This window comes from Trachypithecus francoisi, unplaced genomic scaffold (genome assembly GCF_009764315.1).
Source record: "Trachypithecus francoisi isolate TF-2019V2 unplaced genomic scaffold, Tfra_2.0 Lachesis_group21, whole genome shotgun sequence".
In the NCBI taxonomy this organism is placed as follows: Eukaryota; Metazoa; Chordata; class Mammalia; order Primates; family Cercopithecidae; genus Trachypithecus; species Trachypithecus francoisi.
Genome location: NW_022681467.1, coordinates 39,442,882 through 39,459,084, shown reverse-complemented (window position 1 = coordinate 39,459,084; position 16,203 = coordinate 39,442,882). Strand labels below are relative to the sequence as shown.

Genomic DNA, 16,203 nt, shown 5'->3' with positions numbered 1-16,203 from the left:
TGAAAAAGGAAATAGACAAAAATTCAATAGACACTTCAATAACCCATTATGATAATGGATGGAATAACTAGACAGAAGACCAACAAGAAAATAGTAGATTTGAACAATACTATAAACAACTAGACCTAACATCTATGAAACATTCCACCTAACAACAGCAGAGAACTTGTTCTTTTTAGGTGCATATAAACATTCTCAAAGGTAGACCATATATCAGGCCATAAAAACAAGGTTTAATAAATGTAAAATCATAGAAATTATATAAAGTATATTCTCTAACCACAGTGAAATAAAATTAGAAATCACTACCAGAACAAAATTTGTAAAATTCACAAACGTGCATATTAACACACTCCTGAGTGACCAATGCTCAAAGTGATAGATATTCTAAATACTCTGACTTGATCATTACAGATCCTATGAATGTAACAAAATATCACTTGTACTCCATAAATGCGTATAAGCGCTAAGTAACAATAAAAAACCAAAAGGAAGAAATTACAAGTATATTAGAAAATACTTTGAGATGAATGAAAATGAAAACACAACATACCATACATTTGATACAGCTAAAGCAGTGCTTAGAAATTTATAGCTGTAAATGTCAATATTAACAAACTAAGAAAGATTTCAAATCAATATCCTAAACCTCCACCTTAAGAAACTAGAAAAATAAGAGCAAACTAAACCCAAAGCAAGAAAAAGAAAGAAATAATAAAGACTAGAGCAGAAATAAATGAAATAGGAAATAAAAAATAATAGAGAAAACTCAACAAAAGCAAAAGTTGGTTCTTTGTAAAGATCAACAAAACTGGCAAATCTTTACCTATACTGATAAGAAAAAATAAAGAGAGAAGACTCAAATTACTAAATCAGGAAAGAGGTAACATTACTGTCAATCTTACAGAAATAGAAAGGTTTATAAACTGGACACAGTGACTCACACCTGTAATCCCAGCACTTTGGGAGGCCAAGGAGGGAGGATTGGTTGAGTACAGGAGTTCAAGACCAGCCTGGACAACAAGGAGAAATCTCATCTCTACAAAAAAAAAGATACAAAAATTAGCCAGGTGTGGTGGCCCACCCATGTAATCCCAGCTACCATGGAGGCTGAGGTGGGAGGATTGCTTGAGCCTGGAAAGTCAAAGCTGCAGTAAGCCATGTTTGTACCACTACACTCCAGCATGGGTAATGGAGCAAGACACTGTCTCAAAAAAAAAAAGGTTTGCAATAGAATACTACGAACAATGTATACCAACAAACTAGATAACCTAGAGAAAACTTGAGAAATTTCTAGGAAGAAAAAAACTACCAAAACCAATTGAATAAGAAATAGAAAATCTCAATGAAACTATAACAAATAAAGCAATTAAATTAATAATCAAACTGCTTCCCACAAACCAAAGCCCAGGACCAAATGGCTTAACTGGTGAGTTCCACTCAATGTTTAAATTGATACCGACTTTTCACAAACTCTTCCAAAATAAAGAATAGGAAGGGGCACCTACTAACTCATTCTTTAAGAGCAATATTACCCTGATACTAAAACTAGATAAAGATATCAGACAATAAAGAAAACTACAGATCAATATCCCTTATGAATAAGAATAAAAATCCTCAACAAAATACTAGCAAACCAAATCTAGCAACTTATAAGAAGAATTACACACCATCACCTAGTGAAATGTATCCCAGGAATACAAGATTGTTTCAACATATGAATATTAATAAACACAATACAGCATATTAATAGAATAAAGAACAAAAAACACAAGATCATCTCAAAGGATCCAGAAAAAGCAACTGAGACAATCCAACTACCTTTTATGATTAAAAAAAAAAAAAAACTCAAAAAAATTGAAAGAAGGAAACAACCTCAACCTGATAAAGGCCATCTACAAACAAATAAACAAACAAATTCACAGCTAACATTATAGTTAATGGTGTAAGACTGCAAATTTTATGCCTAAGATCAGGAAAAAGACAAGGATGTCTCCACTCATAACTTCTGTTCAACATTGTGCTGGAAGATCTAGTCATGACAATCAGGCAAGAAAAAATAATAAAAGGCATCCATTTTTCCAAAGTAGAAGTAAAATTGCCTGTATTCACAGAAGATAGGATCTTGTATGTACAAAATCCTAAGGAATCCATAAAATAATTGAACAAGTTCATCAAGGTTGCAGGATACAAAATCAACATAGAAAAATCAATTGTGTTTCTATATACTAGAAATGCATGACCAGAAAATGAAATTTAAAAAACAATTCCATTTCAAATAGCAACAAAATAAAATAATTAGGCTTTTTCACTTAAATTACAAAACATCCTTGAAAAGATTTAAAGAAAACCTAAACAAATGGGAAAACATCCACGTTATGGATTGCAAGATTTAATTTGCTAAGATGGCAAAACTCTTTGATTGCTCTACAGATTCAATGCAATCTCAATCTAATCCTAGCAGGCTTTTCTGCAAAAATTGTCAAACTGATCCTAAGATTTACATATAAATACAAGGGACCTTTAATAACCATAGTAACCTTGAAAAAGAAGAACACAGTAAGAGGACTGAAACGTCCCAATTTTAAAACATATTACAAAGCTACAGTAATCAAAATAGTGTGAGACTTTCATAAAGATAGACATACAGACCAAAAGAATAGAGAGATCAGAAATAAACCCTTACATTTACGATCAATTAATTTTTGACAGAAGTGTCAAAACAATTTCAGAGGGGGTAAAACTGTCTTTTTAACAAATGGTGCTAGGATAATTAGCCCAAAATATTTTTTACAAAAAGAATTAATTGAACCCCTACCTCACTCTATATATAAAAATTAACTCACAATGGATGCAAGATCTAAATGCAAGGGCTAAAATTATAAAATTCTTAGAAGAAAGTTAGGTAGAAATATTTGTGACCTTGGATTAGACAAGAATCTCTTAGATATGACACCAAAAGCACTAGCAACAAAAGAAAAAAATAGATAAATTAGACTTCATCAAAATTTAGGACTTTGGGCCAGGCACAGTGGCACACACCTGTAATCCCAGTGCTTTGGGAGGCTGAGGCAGGAGGGTCAACAAAAGTCAAGAGTTCAAGACTAACCTGGCCAACATAGCAGAACCCCATCTCTACTAAAAATTACCAAAATTAGCCAGGTGTGGTGGTGCATGCACCTGTAATCCTAGCTACTTCGGAGGCTGAGCTGGGAGGATCACTTGAACCCAGGAGGCAGGGGTTGCAGTGAGCCAAGATCACACCACTGCACTCCACCCTGGGCGACACATTGAGACTGTCTCAAAATAATAATAATAATAATTAGGACTTTTGTGCTTCAAAGAATACTATCAAGAAAGTGAAAAGACAACTCACTGTATGGGAGAAAGTATTTGCAAATCATGTATCTTATAAGGGAAGAGTATTCGGAATATATCAAATATGTTTAAAACTCAACAATAATAAGACACATAATCCAATTTTATAATGAGCAAAAGGCTTAAATAGACATTTCTCGAAAGATATAGAAGTGGCCAAGAAACACATGAGAAAATGCTCAAGAGCATTCCTTATGAGAGAAATGTACACCAAAACCCCAATGAGATACTACTTAGCATTCACTAGGATGGCTGTAATCCAAGAGATAGAGAATAACAAATGTCAGCAAGGATGTGGAGAAATTGGAAGACTTGTGCATTGTCAGGGGGAATGTAAAATCATGCAGTTGTTTTGGGAAAGAAGTTTGGCAGTTCCTCAAAAAACTAAACATAGAGGGATTGAGCAATTGAACTCCTAAGTAAATAGCCAAGAGCAGTGAAAACATGTTGAAATAAAAACATCTCCATAAATATTCATAGCAGCATATTCATAATACTCAAAGAAGTGAAAACAACCCATTGATGAATGGATAAATTACGGTATGTCCATACAATGAAATATTATTCAGTCATAAAAAGGAGTACTGACTTCTTCTACAACATGGGTGGATTTTGAAAACTTTATGATGCATGAAAGGAAGCAAACACAAAAGGCCACATACTGTATAATTCCATTCATATAAAATGTCCAGAATAGGAACATTTGTAGAGACAGAAAGTAGATTAGTGGGATTCAGGAGGGGGCTGCTATGTCTGACTGGGTGGTCAGGGAAGGCCTCTCTACAGAGGTACCATCGGAATAGAGTCCTGACAGGGTGTGTCATACAGATTCCCTTGGGAAGTACATTCCAGGCAGAGGGAACAACCAGTGCAAAGACTCTGAGCTTGTGGGAAGGGACAGGAGGCAGGGCAGGTAGGCAGAACTACGTACTGTCGGGCCTAGAGTGCAGGATAGGGAATTTAAAGTTTCTCCTAAAGTAGAAGGAAGCTTTGGGGGGCCTTAATGGTATGTGGAGGATTAGGGGTTGGTTGGTATTGAAAAGACTTCCCTGGCTCCCATGTTGAGAATAAACTGGGGGGTAGTAAGTATAGAATTGAGAAGGCCAAATCAGAGAGGAGGGAAGAAATGGACATGGCCCCATCCCTGGTGGGAGCTGGGAAAACAAGTGGACACATTTAAGAAAGCTTGTGAAGCTAGAGTGGATGAGATTGACTGATGCACTAATGTCCATCTCCTAGCAAGAACTTTTTCCTCTGTTCCTCAGAGGCCTTTATTCTTTCCTCACCCATGTGTAGAGAGAGGGCAAATGACGGCATTTTTAGAAAGTCTTTAGGAGGGAGAGCTGAAGAGATGGACCACCATCACCTGGACTGTCAAAACTGAAGCACAGCCTGTCCACAGACACAACTGCATGGGAATGTCCATGGCAGTTTATAACTAATAGCCCCACACTGGAAACCACCCAAATGTCCACCAACGGGAGAATGGAGAAATTGCGTGTATTCCTACAACAAAATACTAGATAACAATGAAAAAAACAGTCTACTACCACCAGCAACAACACTGGATGCATCTCAGAAACGTAATATTGTGCAAATAAAGCCAGGCAAAATAGGAGTATATGCCTATGATTATCATACAAAGTTCAAGCACAGATACAACAAATTCAACATAGTGATAGAAATCTGATCATTTATAGTGATAGAAATCAGTGGTTACCTAGCGGTGGGAAGCAGAGATTGGCTGGAAAGGAGCACAAGGGAACTTTCTGGAAATCTAAAAGTGTTTTATATCTAGATCTGGGGGATGGTAAGTAGCTACATGTACTTTTTCATTTTATTTTATTTTATATTGTATTTTTTGAGACAGAGTCTCACTCTGTCCCCCAGACTGGAGTGCACTGGCACAATCCGGGCTCCGTGCAACCTCCGCCTTCCGGGTTCAAGCGATTCTCCTGCCTCAGCCTCCCGAGTAGCTGGGATTACAAGTGCGTGCCGCCATGCCTGGCTAATTTTTGTACTTTTAGTAGAGATAGGGTTTCACCATGTTGGCCAGGCTGGTCTCGAACTCTTGACCTCAAGTGAGCCACCAGCCTCGGCCTCCCAAAGTGCCGGGATTACAGGTATAAGCCACCGCGCCCGGCCAATAACGTCTTAATAAAATACGGTGCTGACATGGACAGAGCACAGAAAATGCTCCCCAAGCCTTTGGGAGCTCAGCAGCAACAAGGGGGTGCCGAACTCTGCGCTTCCCAGGCCTGGCTCTCAGGAGGGCAGCTGACTACTCTTGCATTTCCCCAACACCTGGAGGTAACGCAACAGCTACCACAGGTCTCATGTCATTCTCTCAAAGGGTTCTGAACTCTTTTTACAAAAATTCTGTTTCCCTCTTGAATGTCATCGTCAAAAATTCAAATGTCCCACAGATGCTGGGAGTCAGCCCTGAGCCAGGCATGGGCTGGCTGGAGGAGGTGAAAGAGGAACGACCAGCTCTGGTGAGAAGCCAGGTCAGGCTGTGGCTGCATGGGACAGTCTGGGTTAAAAGCACAGGCTCCAGAGCCACTCTGCCTGGATTCAAATCCCAGCTCTGCCTCTTACTAGCTGAATGACCATAGGCATGTCAGTTAACTGTTTGGAACCTCAAATTCTACCTGTGTGAAACGGAAATAATAATGCCAGCCTCACAAGGCCCTAAACTTATGTATATATCTTTAAAGGGCAAGCATACCCCATCGCCTGTATCTTAATGGACAGAATATCCTGTCCGGTCCCTGGCATTGGCTCTCCGCCTCAGTGTCCACCACTGCCCCACAGCTGGCCCTCTCGCTTGACCTTACACTCCACCAACACCTACTGAGGCTGGGTGCGGCAGCTCATGCCTGTAGTTCTAGCACTTTGGGAGGCCAAGGCCAGAGGATCACTTGAGGCCAGGAGCAAAATAGGCAAAATAGTGAGACCCTATCTTTACAAAAAAATTTTTTTTTTTTATTATACTTTAAGTTCTAGGGTACATGTGCATAACGTGCAGGTTTGTTACATATGTATACTTGTGCCATGTTGGTGTGCTGCACCCATCAACTCATCAGCACCCATCAATTCATCATTTATATCATGTATAACTCCCCAATGCAATCCTTCCCCCCTCCCCCCTCCCCATGATAAGCCCCAGTGTGTGATGTTCCCCTTCCCGAGTCCAAGTGATCTCATTGTTCAGTTCCCAAACATAAAGTAAAATAAAAAACAAAACAAACAAAAACCTACTGAGCACTTTCCCACTGGAGACACACCACATGCTGCGGGGAGATGGCTGGAACCTGGCCTGTTTATGCCTTGGTCTCACCCTTCCTGTCTCTAACACACTCTCTCCCTACCCAAGGCCTTCCCCTCTCCCCACCCTCACTCCTGTGGCTAACTCACACACACCCTTCAGATCACCCTGTGTCATTTCCTCTAGGAAGCCTCCCCCGATCCCGTCTGCTCTGCTCCTGTCTCCTCTGTATTTCCCACTAGCAGAAAACTTCCTGGAATCCGTCCTTTAGCTGCTAAGTCATCTTCAGGACCCAGCACAGGACGTGGAACCCGCAGGCATCCCGTGAGTGTTTGCTGAATGAGAATGGGCAAATGAATGAATGACCATAATTCCGCCTGAGAAATTATGGAAGGCTTCACAGAGGAGGTGACCTTTCACTGGGTCCTAAAGGATAAGTGGAAGTTAACCAGGGGAAGAGTTGAGGGGCAATGTGCATGGTTGAGGGTTGTAGCCAAGCCCCATGTCTTCTGTGGCCCAAAGGGGCGGAGGCTATTGAGGCTAAGATGTTAGGCTGAGATTTTAGGGCTTGATCCTATAAGCCATGGGTTGCCCTCTGCATTGCCTGGGCACCAACGCTATGGACTCTGGTCCAGCCAGGCTGGGTCTCCAAGATTCTAATGGGCAGCCAAGGTTTGGGGCCCCTGCTGGGGCATCAAGAAGAAAGCCAAAGCCAAGCAGACTTTCAAGCAGAGAAGGAACATGATCACATCTTCAGACTTACCACTGTGTAGGGAGTGGCGCCAGACAGAGGAAGAGGGTCAAGTTCTAAGAGGAGGGTAAGCCCTGGACCACTGTGCTTAAGATGGCAGACAGGGGAAATCAAGGGCGATTCCAGCTCCCATTGGCTGTAGGGCATGAAGGAAGCAGTGTTGAGGCGGAGTGATGAAGGCGGTGAGTCGTGGTTTTACTGCTATGGAAGTAGGCAGAAAATCTAGGAGAAGCAGATGTTCGTGATCTGTGTACCAGGCCGCACAACTCACCCCTCTCAACACACACAAGTGCACAGGCAGCCCTTCCCTCTGAAGCCAGCTGAGCATCGCTGGAGATTCCATCCTCACACCCAACCTAGCTGAGAGTCTGGCTGAGATCTGCAACCTTATAAAAAATTGCCTGCACACACATTGCCAAGACCAGACCCGGCACAACTCCAATTTCTACTGTATCAGTTTCCACAGAACAAGACAAGCAGTGGCTTCTAGAAGGAGCTTCAGGCTCCAACGGTTTTGCCTTTTCTCAGAAGCAATTGTTACTTTCATAAACACTGGGTGGGGGCGGGGGGAGACAGCACAGACAGTGGCTAAGCTATGCTCATTACAGGCAAGTACTGATACAGAGAGGAGAAAAAAAAATCCAGCTTGTACTATCTCCAGATATCAGTGTTGTGACTTCTAACAGCATCCACTGTATCTTGTTTCATTACAACTGCCAAAAGGAAAAAAAAAATTGAATTACCATGCTAATGTCTTCTCTTTTGGTGAAATCTGTGATTCTGGTACGTGGATATAAAATACATCGTTAGTTGCTTTTAAACTTGTCTCTAATGATGAAAGTAACATTGCAGGGCAGGAAGGGGAGACATAAGTAAACTCAGGGGGCTGGCAGCACTGGAGAACCTCTCATAAGCCCGTAATGTGACAGTGCACTTTCTTCCTCCCTCCAAGATGACAGTTAATTCCAGACTAGGAAGGCTGTCAAAAATGCTTAGTTCTGCTCCACTTCAGTTAATTACCGGCCCTGGGGCAGGCTGCCCTCTACTCCTCTGCTAATGGGGCTGGGCTCCAGGTAAAAAATCCATTTGCAAGAATGTTTTCCTTGCTCCAGATCTAATTTATTGAATATCAAATATTTATGCCAATGCAATTAAAGTGACAACACTGCTCTCCCTTCTCCCCTGCCCCCAGTCCTAGACGAGCCCCGGATGGCTGACAGAATGCTTTATCCAGTCAACATAGGATGAAAGTTTTACTTGAGCTTCTAAAGCAAGAGCTTTAAAACCTCTTTAACCCACAAAGTCACCTGGGATTCTTTTATCTTCATCTCCTTTGCAGGCAGCCACGTGACCGGCTATGGAGCAATGACTGAGATGCTGAGGCAGGAGGCTCAACTGTGGTTTCAAATCAACCAACACTTGCTGCAGCCCTGTGTGCCAGGCACCAGACAAGGCCCTGTGACTGAGCGAGATGGAACAGGCTCAGCCTGTTTCCACAACAATCTTGCAACCTGACAGCAGAGATAGCTTGGAGCATGCACAGAAGAGTAACCAACACTGGCAATGCAGACACGCTGGAAGGTTCTAGGAATATGTCCTTAGAGATCTTGGACTGGGAGTCTCCAAGGCTTGAAGGCCACCCAAGATCCCCTTCCACACAACCAACCCTAACTGCAGAAAGTTTCAGATCCAGCCAAGTGTATTTCATTTTTCCCAAAATGCTACTCCCAGCAGGAGGGCCTCAGACTGTCCAGACCTGGAGCTTTGGGCCATCCATTCCCTCTCAGACAGCACCCAGCCCTGCTCCACCCTCATGAAGCTCTTGCATCACGAGACACATGATTTGGCATCTGCCCCAGAGGAGTGATGGGTAAAAGTGAGCCCATGGACAATCACATGTGTACCCTCCCTGGTACACTGTGGAAATGGGAAAAAGAAATGCAGCTGGCTAAAGAGGACTTTTTTTTTCTTTTCTCCCCTAAAGCAAGGGAGCTCAGCAAAGCTTAGGCCAGTAGGTAATGCAGTGTCAAATAGCGCAGCATATTTGAGTTGTGCTACACCTGCTACTTGGCTTGTATTCCTTCAAGGCCTTGCTGGCTACATTCACCTGTCCCTTTTGACAATGGAACAGAGGCCTTTCCTTGGGGCTGAACTGGGTTGTGAAGGAGAAACAGGCATCACAAGGTGAGCCACATGGCCAAAGGCCGAGTAGAGAGAATGCAGGACATTCTGTTCAAAGAACTAAAAGCAGATGGATTTTTGTTGGAGCCTTAATTGCAAGGGAGTAAGCCCTGGGAATGTAAACATCAAATGAGGTAATCTAAGCATGTTAGAGAATGTCAAATTGTGGATAAATGTGAATTACTACCCATATCACTGAGGTGTTGAGGAAACCAAGTGATATGTTATATGCACACTGGCATTACATAAATTATACTCATTACAGGATACTTTGGAAGATTAAGCTTCAATCATGGACACTGATTTTAAAATATACTTATCTGTCGATTTCTTCTGATCCTACCTTTTTACAGCTGTTCATAAACTGAGAATTATGATCAATTTCTTCTCTGTTCTCTTTTCCAAATGAACACACTGTACCCAACTTTAACATTTACTGTTTAGATAGTCTTAGTTTCCTGTCGATTTGACCACCATGCTTCAGGTTTGAAGCACTGTGATCATGTTTTATGGACAGACCATTCTTCTGGCTATGAGTATGAGGGTAAGAGAGTTGGTATTTATATCTCTTTTTTTTTTTTTTTTTTTTTTTTTTTTTTTTTTTTTTTTTTGAGACGGAGTCTTGCTCTGCCACCCAGGCTGGAGTGCAGTGGCCGGATCTCAGCTCACTGCAAGCTCCGCCTCCTGGGTTTACGCCATTCTCCTGCCTCAGCCTCCCGAGTAGCTGGGACTACAGGCGCCCGCCTCGTCGCCCGGCTAGTTTTTTGTATTTTTAAGTAGAGACAGGGTTTCACCGTATTAGCCAGGATGGTCTCGATCTCCTGACCTCGTGATCCGCCCGTCTCGGCCTCCCAAAGTGCTGGGATTACAGGCTTGAGCCACCGCGCCCGGCCTATATCTCTTTTTATGTCTTCAGTTATCACCTGCTCTGGTTTGACTGTGTCTCCCAAAAAGCATGTGTTGGAAACAGAATCCTCAATGCAACAGTGTCAGGAGGTGGGGCCTGTTGGGAGGTGGCGCCTCAAGGGATGTGTTTAGGCACGAAGGCTTCACTTCCATGAATGAATTTAAGGGTTTGAGGCTGCGAGTTTGACCATTTGCTCACTCTCTCGCCCTCTCTTTGCCCTCCTACCATGAGATGACATAGCAAGAAGGCCCTCGTCCGATGCCGGCCCCTTGATCTTGGATTTCCCAGCCTCCAGAACCATGAGCCAATAAACTTCTGCTCACTATAAATTACCCAGTCTGTGGCATTGTGTTACAGCAGCAGGAACTAAGACATCACCTTATTCAAAGGCATTATCACACCACATCTAAGCTTCTGTCATGATTTCTGAGCTGCATACACTGCCTCGAAACTTTGTCTCAAAATCGTCTTCCCCTTAGCTGCTCAAACATCAAATATTATGTTTACCATTAAAACTAACTGTAGTGCCCGCTTTGGCAGCACATATACTAAAATTGGAACAATACAGAGAAGATTAGTGTGCCCCTTACACAATGACGGCATCCAAATTCATGAAGCATTCCATATTTTTTTATTAAAAATTATATATATTTAAAAAGCTAACTGGAAAAGACCTCTACTATAGCCAATGTGATAGAACAAAAAAAATAATAAGGGGTAAAATGGTTGGAAAGGAAGAAACACGTTTATCATTATTAGCAGGCAATATAATTACATATCAGGACACCAAAAACATCACAGAAAAGCTATTCGAACTAATAAGATAAGCCAGTAAAATGGTCTAATACAAAGTATATTTGCAGCTGGACTCAATGGTTCATGCCTATAATCCCAACACTTTGGAAGACTGAGGTAGGACGATTGCTTGAACCCAGGAGTTTGAGACCAGCTTGGGCAACATACTGAGACCCCTGTCTCTACAAAAAAAAAAAAAAAATTAAATCATCCAGATATGGTGGCACATGCCTATAGTCCCAGCTAATAGAGAGGCTGAGGTTTAAGGATCACTTGAGCCCAGGAGGTTGAGGCTGCAGTGAGCCATGTTCCCACCACTGCACTCCAGCCTGAGCAGCAGAATGAGATCTCAAAAAATATATATATATATATTTATTTAATTTGTATGAAGCAATAGTTTTCCTATATATAACAATAGCCAATTAGAAATAAAACAGAAAAATCTGGCTCATGATATACATCTAGCTACCTTACCGACATCTCCACGAGATTGTATCACAGAAATTTCAGCACAAAAGTGAATTTTGGATCTTCCACTCCAATATTTTCCTCCTCCAGTGCTCCCTAATTCCATGAAGGACTCTTTGGCTCTTTCATCTACTTATTTGCACAAGACAGAACCCTAGGATTCTCTCCCTTTCCCCTCTCCCATACTTCCATCCCCAAATCTGTCATCAAAGCCTGACAATACACTCTATGTCCATCCACTCACCCCTCCAACCCGACTGCCTCTATGTTAGTTCAAGCCTCCATTATCTCTTCCCAGGACAAGTGTAGTAGCCCTTACTCTTCTCCTCTTTTGTGTTCTTGCCCTTCCCAATATGTCTCAATGAAGCAGGCATAAGGACCCTTTAAGATTTTAAGCTAAATTACACCATTTCCCAGCTGATACCAATACACCCCATACCCTCAGCATCACCTGCATGCCTTCCTTGGCTTCCCATGATCCTGAGAACCCTTCTAGCTTTGTTCAAGCCAATCTCCTCCTCACTCCCTGCACTGCAGCCACGCCAGCCTCCTTTTGTTTCCTCAAATGCCCCTAGTCTCTTTCCCAGTTCAGGGCCTTCACGCTCTGTCTTTCCTCCTGGGAATAAGAATCACTGACCTTACTTCAAGAAGACTGAGGAGAGCCAGAGGGCATTAGTCCTTGCCAGAGATCGCCCTGACTTTCTGGGCCTCAGTTTCCCTGTCTGCAACACCAACTAGTTGAACTAGAGATTCTCTCTGGTATCGCATGAGCTGAGATTTCAGTAAGAGGTGACAGCAATTGAACTGGTGGAGAAGGAGAATGGGAAGTGGGGAAGAGGACAGAGAGGAAATGTTCCTGGGGAAGAGGGCACAGAAAGAAAAGCCTAGAAAACTATGGGTAACAACTTTCAGGGAGCTTAAAACACTGAGTGCTATTTAGCAAAACAACTCAGATCAAATTTAACAGGATTTGTTTGGAACCATCATAAAAATCTTGTCCAAGGACAGAAAAAGCCAGTGAACTCACCATATTTAAATATTAAATACATGCACTATATAGAAATTTTGGTTCTACGGCATGAAAATAATCCACATTATCCAAAGTCAAGGGGAGAAAAAAAAAGACTATCCATGTACACAGCTTCTACCTAGCCAAAGAAAGGGACACCTTAGCTGCTTTCATTCCTGGCTTTCACAGAGACTCCTGGCTGCCAACTCAAATCTTTCTTCCTAACAGATATTTGGTTTCACCCTAGGAAGCAGTCCAGTTAAAATGCTGCATTTCCCAGCTTCCTCTGCCAAGAGAGGTGACCACATAGTATAGTCTGGCAAATGATACTTAAGAAGAGGCTGCTGGGTGGACTTCAGAGAGATGTCACAAAAGGCAGGGCTGGTACACATTCTTTTTTGCCCTTTGTTTTCCACCCTTTCTCCTTCCTTCTTCAACCGTCTTGTGACCTCAAGGTGATGATAAGGGACAGACCAAGAGAATCAGAGACTGCCATTTAAATCTCACCTCTGCCATCCCAACTCTATGAACTTGGACAATTTGCTTAACCTCTTTGAGCCTCATTCTTGTCTGCAATATGGGAGCCATAATGCCTCGCTTGCAATATTGTTAAGATTAATTGATATGTTTATATTGTTCTGAGAAAAAAAGATAAATTTAGCTAGTTTATCACACGTAGGCTACAGCACTTTGTAAACTATATAGCTCTAAAAAAAGGGGGGGGGTTAAATTGTTTGTTTTTTCCTCCTCCTTATTTTGTAAGTCACAGATTGTTCTCTCAACCAAATCTAAAATACTTTAAAAATTAGGATACTATGTTTCTACATGACATTCTTTCATTATAGGAATGTCTATTTCTTTGACATGACACTGGTTATCAGATGCAGCCACAGGTCCTTTTATATGCAGTCTGGCCACATGCAAATCACAAGTTATCTTGTATTCTCCAACTCTGGCATTAAAGTTAACTTGGGCGGGTGTGGTGGCTCACACCTGTAATCCCACCACTTTGGGAAGCTGAGGTGGGCAGATCACAAGGTCAGGAGTTCGAAATTAGCCTGGCCAACATGGTGAAATCTCATGTCTATTAAAAATACAAAAATTAGCTGGGAGTGGTGGTGGCATGCTCCTATAATCCCAGCTACTCAGGAGGCTGAGGCAGGGGAATCACTTGAGTCCGGGAGGCAGAGGTTGCAGTGAGCCAAGGTCTTGCCATTACACTTCAGCCTGGGCAACAAGAACAAGATTCTGTCTCAAAAAAAATTAATAAATAAAAAATAAAGTTAACTTGTATTCTCCAATTTTAGCATTAATTATCTTCTAAGTAAACCAGAAAGTTCAGATGCATAATTCTTGAAGAAAAAAAAAAGAAAGAAAGAAAAAAATCTCTTTTCAAAGGTGTATGTCTGTTTTACTGAGCATTTGATGGGTCTCATCAATCTAAAATTCCACATCCTTCGGTTCTAGAAATTTTCCTTAAGTTATTTCTTTGATGATGCATGCCCTTTCGTTTTCTGTATCCTTTCATTCTTAAATTCCTGTTTTTCGATGTTGGACCCCCTAGTCTGTTTCGCTAGTTTTTCTTATCTTTTTCTTTCCTGTTTTCCATTTCTTTGTAGACATCACTTTCTTTTTGAAATATTAACTCAACTTTACCATTAAATCCTTCTGGTGAATTGTTCATGTTAAAGCATTTTTTTGCTTTTAATTTCTTTGGGTTTCTGGTGTTTTATCGTTCTCTGAATTCTGTGTGTTCTTTTCATCCGCATTTCTTACTTGTTTCATGAATGCCATATCTTTCTATCTTGTGTTGTATCTCTGAGAATGTTAATGTTTTTAAGATTTCTTCTCCCTGCATTGTCTACCTCCTCTAGCTTGCTTTTTTTTCTTTGCTTATTTGTTTATTTGCTTATTGTTTATTTATCCTTCATGGTAGAAGCTTTTCTTAAATGTCAAGTGACTTTAGATTTTCAGCTCATATTAAAGACTGAGACACTGAAAATTGATTGGGACTTCTGAGCTTTTCAACTAAGAGTCATACAAGGAGATCTGAACAGGACACTTTGCTGAGAAGACTCCAGTGTCAGTTTCGTTAGGGCTCTACTCTTGGGCTTGTCATATGCTCCAAAAAAGAATCTTTCCATCTTCTGCCTGACTACCAGCATTCTGGGAGGTGAATGGGATCTTAACATTGAGAATAAATCTCAATCATGTCACTTGCATGCAAGAAATCCTAAATGATTCCTCGCTGTCTACAGGTTAGACTCTATACAAGTAAAGCAGTTAAATCTTGCTCATTCCAATACGCTGTTCCAAAATTAACTCTCAGCCAGCTCCCTTCCTACCCATATTCCAACTTCCAACTGGGCCCATTTACTCATAAGTTCTGTGAGTTTCCTGTGTCTCAGCCACAAAGTATCTGCACCCTTCCCTTCTCACATCTCCCTGATAGCTCTAAAGAGGCATCCATCTTGCGCCCTTTTTTATGCAAAGTAATTAGACTCAGACTGAGCTCCCCTAAAGCTCCTACACCTACATCTGTCACTGTTGTGTATAACGCAAAGGATGCTAAAGAGACGGAAACACCCTCCCTAGAAAGCCATGGGGAATTCTAAACACTTCTTTCCTGTTGCACAAACTAAACAACCCAATCACTTAGATATTTTTAAGTGCTCTCCTGGATAATATTGAGCTAAAGAGCAAACATCAAAACTGCAAACAGACTAGTTAAAAACAATGGAAAAGAGAAAACATACAAGAAATCTCAGGGGATGAGACAAAGCTGATTCATAGGCAAATTTGTAGCCTTAAATAGCCTTTATGATTAATCAGAAAAGAATAAAAATAGGGAAACTAAACTTTCATTTAAGTAATTTGGTTTTAATAAAAGATCAAAATAACCAGGGGAAGAAAGCTGTAAAACCATTAAAAGCAAATATTATTGATTAGTAATCTTAACAGTCAGAAAGACAGCAGGATTAATAAATAAATTTTAGAGTTGGTTCATAAAACAGCTTTGCTTCTACCGTTAGAAGAAACACAAACAGGCCAGGCGTGGTGGCTCACATCTGTAATCCCAGCACTTCAGGAGGACGAAGCGGGTGGATCACTTGAGGCCAGGAGTTCAAGACCAGCCTCGCCAACATGGCGAAACTCTCTCTCTACAAAAAATACAAAAATTAGCCAGGGATGGTGTTGCACTTACAGTCCCAACTACTTGGGAAGCTGAGTCAGAGAATCTCTTTCTGAACCCAGGAGGTAGAGGTTGCAGTGAGCTGAGATTGCACGACTGCACTCCATCCTGGGTGACAGAGCGAGACTTTGTCTCAAAAAAAAAAAAAAAAGAAGGAACACAAATAAATGTTATAAATGCCAAAAGGGAAACTATAGGTTTTAAAACTCTAAGAGGACTCTACATACAATTATATGCTTATAATTTCAAAACT

At 41.3% G+C, this 16,203-nt stretch overlaps 1 protein-coding gene and 1 non-coding gene across 2 annotated transcripts in view; one reads left to right on the top strand and one right to left on the bottom strand.

Annotated features, from left to right (window-relative positions):
- Positions 1-16,203, bottom strand: part of TOX2 (TOX high mobility group box family member 2) — a 319,378-nt gene that overhangs the window by 261,708 nt on the left and 41,467 nt on the right. The gene's annotated exons all lie outside the window — the stretch shown is intronic.
- On the top strand, positions 11,010-11,116 carry LOC117069200. Its single transcript, XR_004431444.1, has one exon. It is a non-coding gene; the product is annotated as a U6 spliceosomal RNA (small nuclear RNA).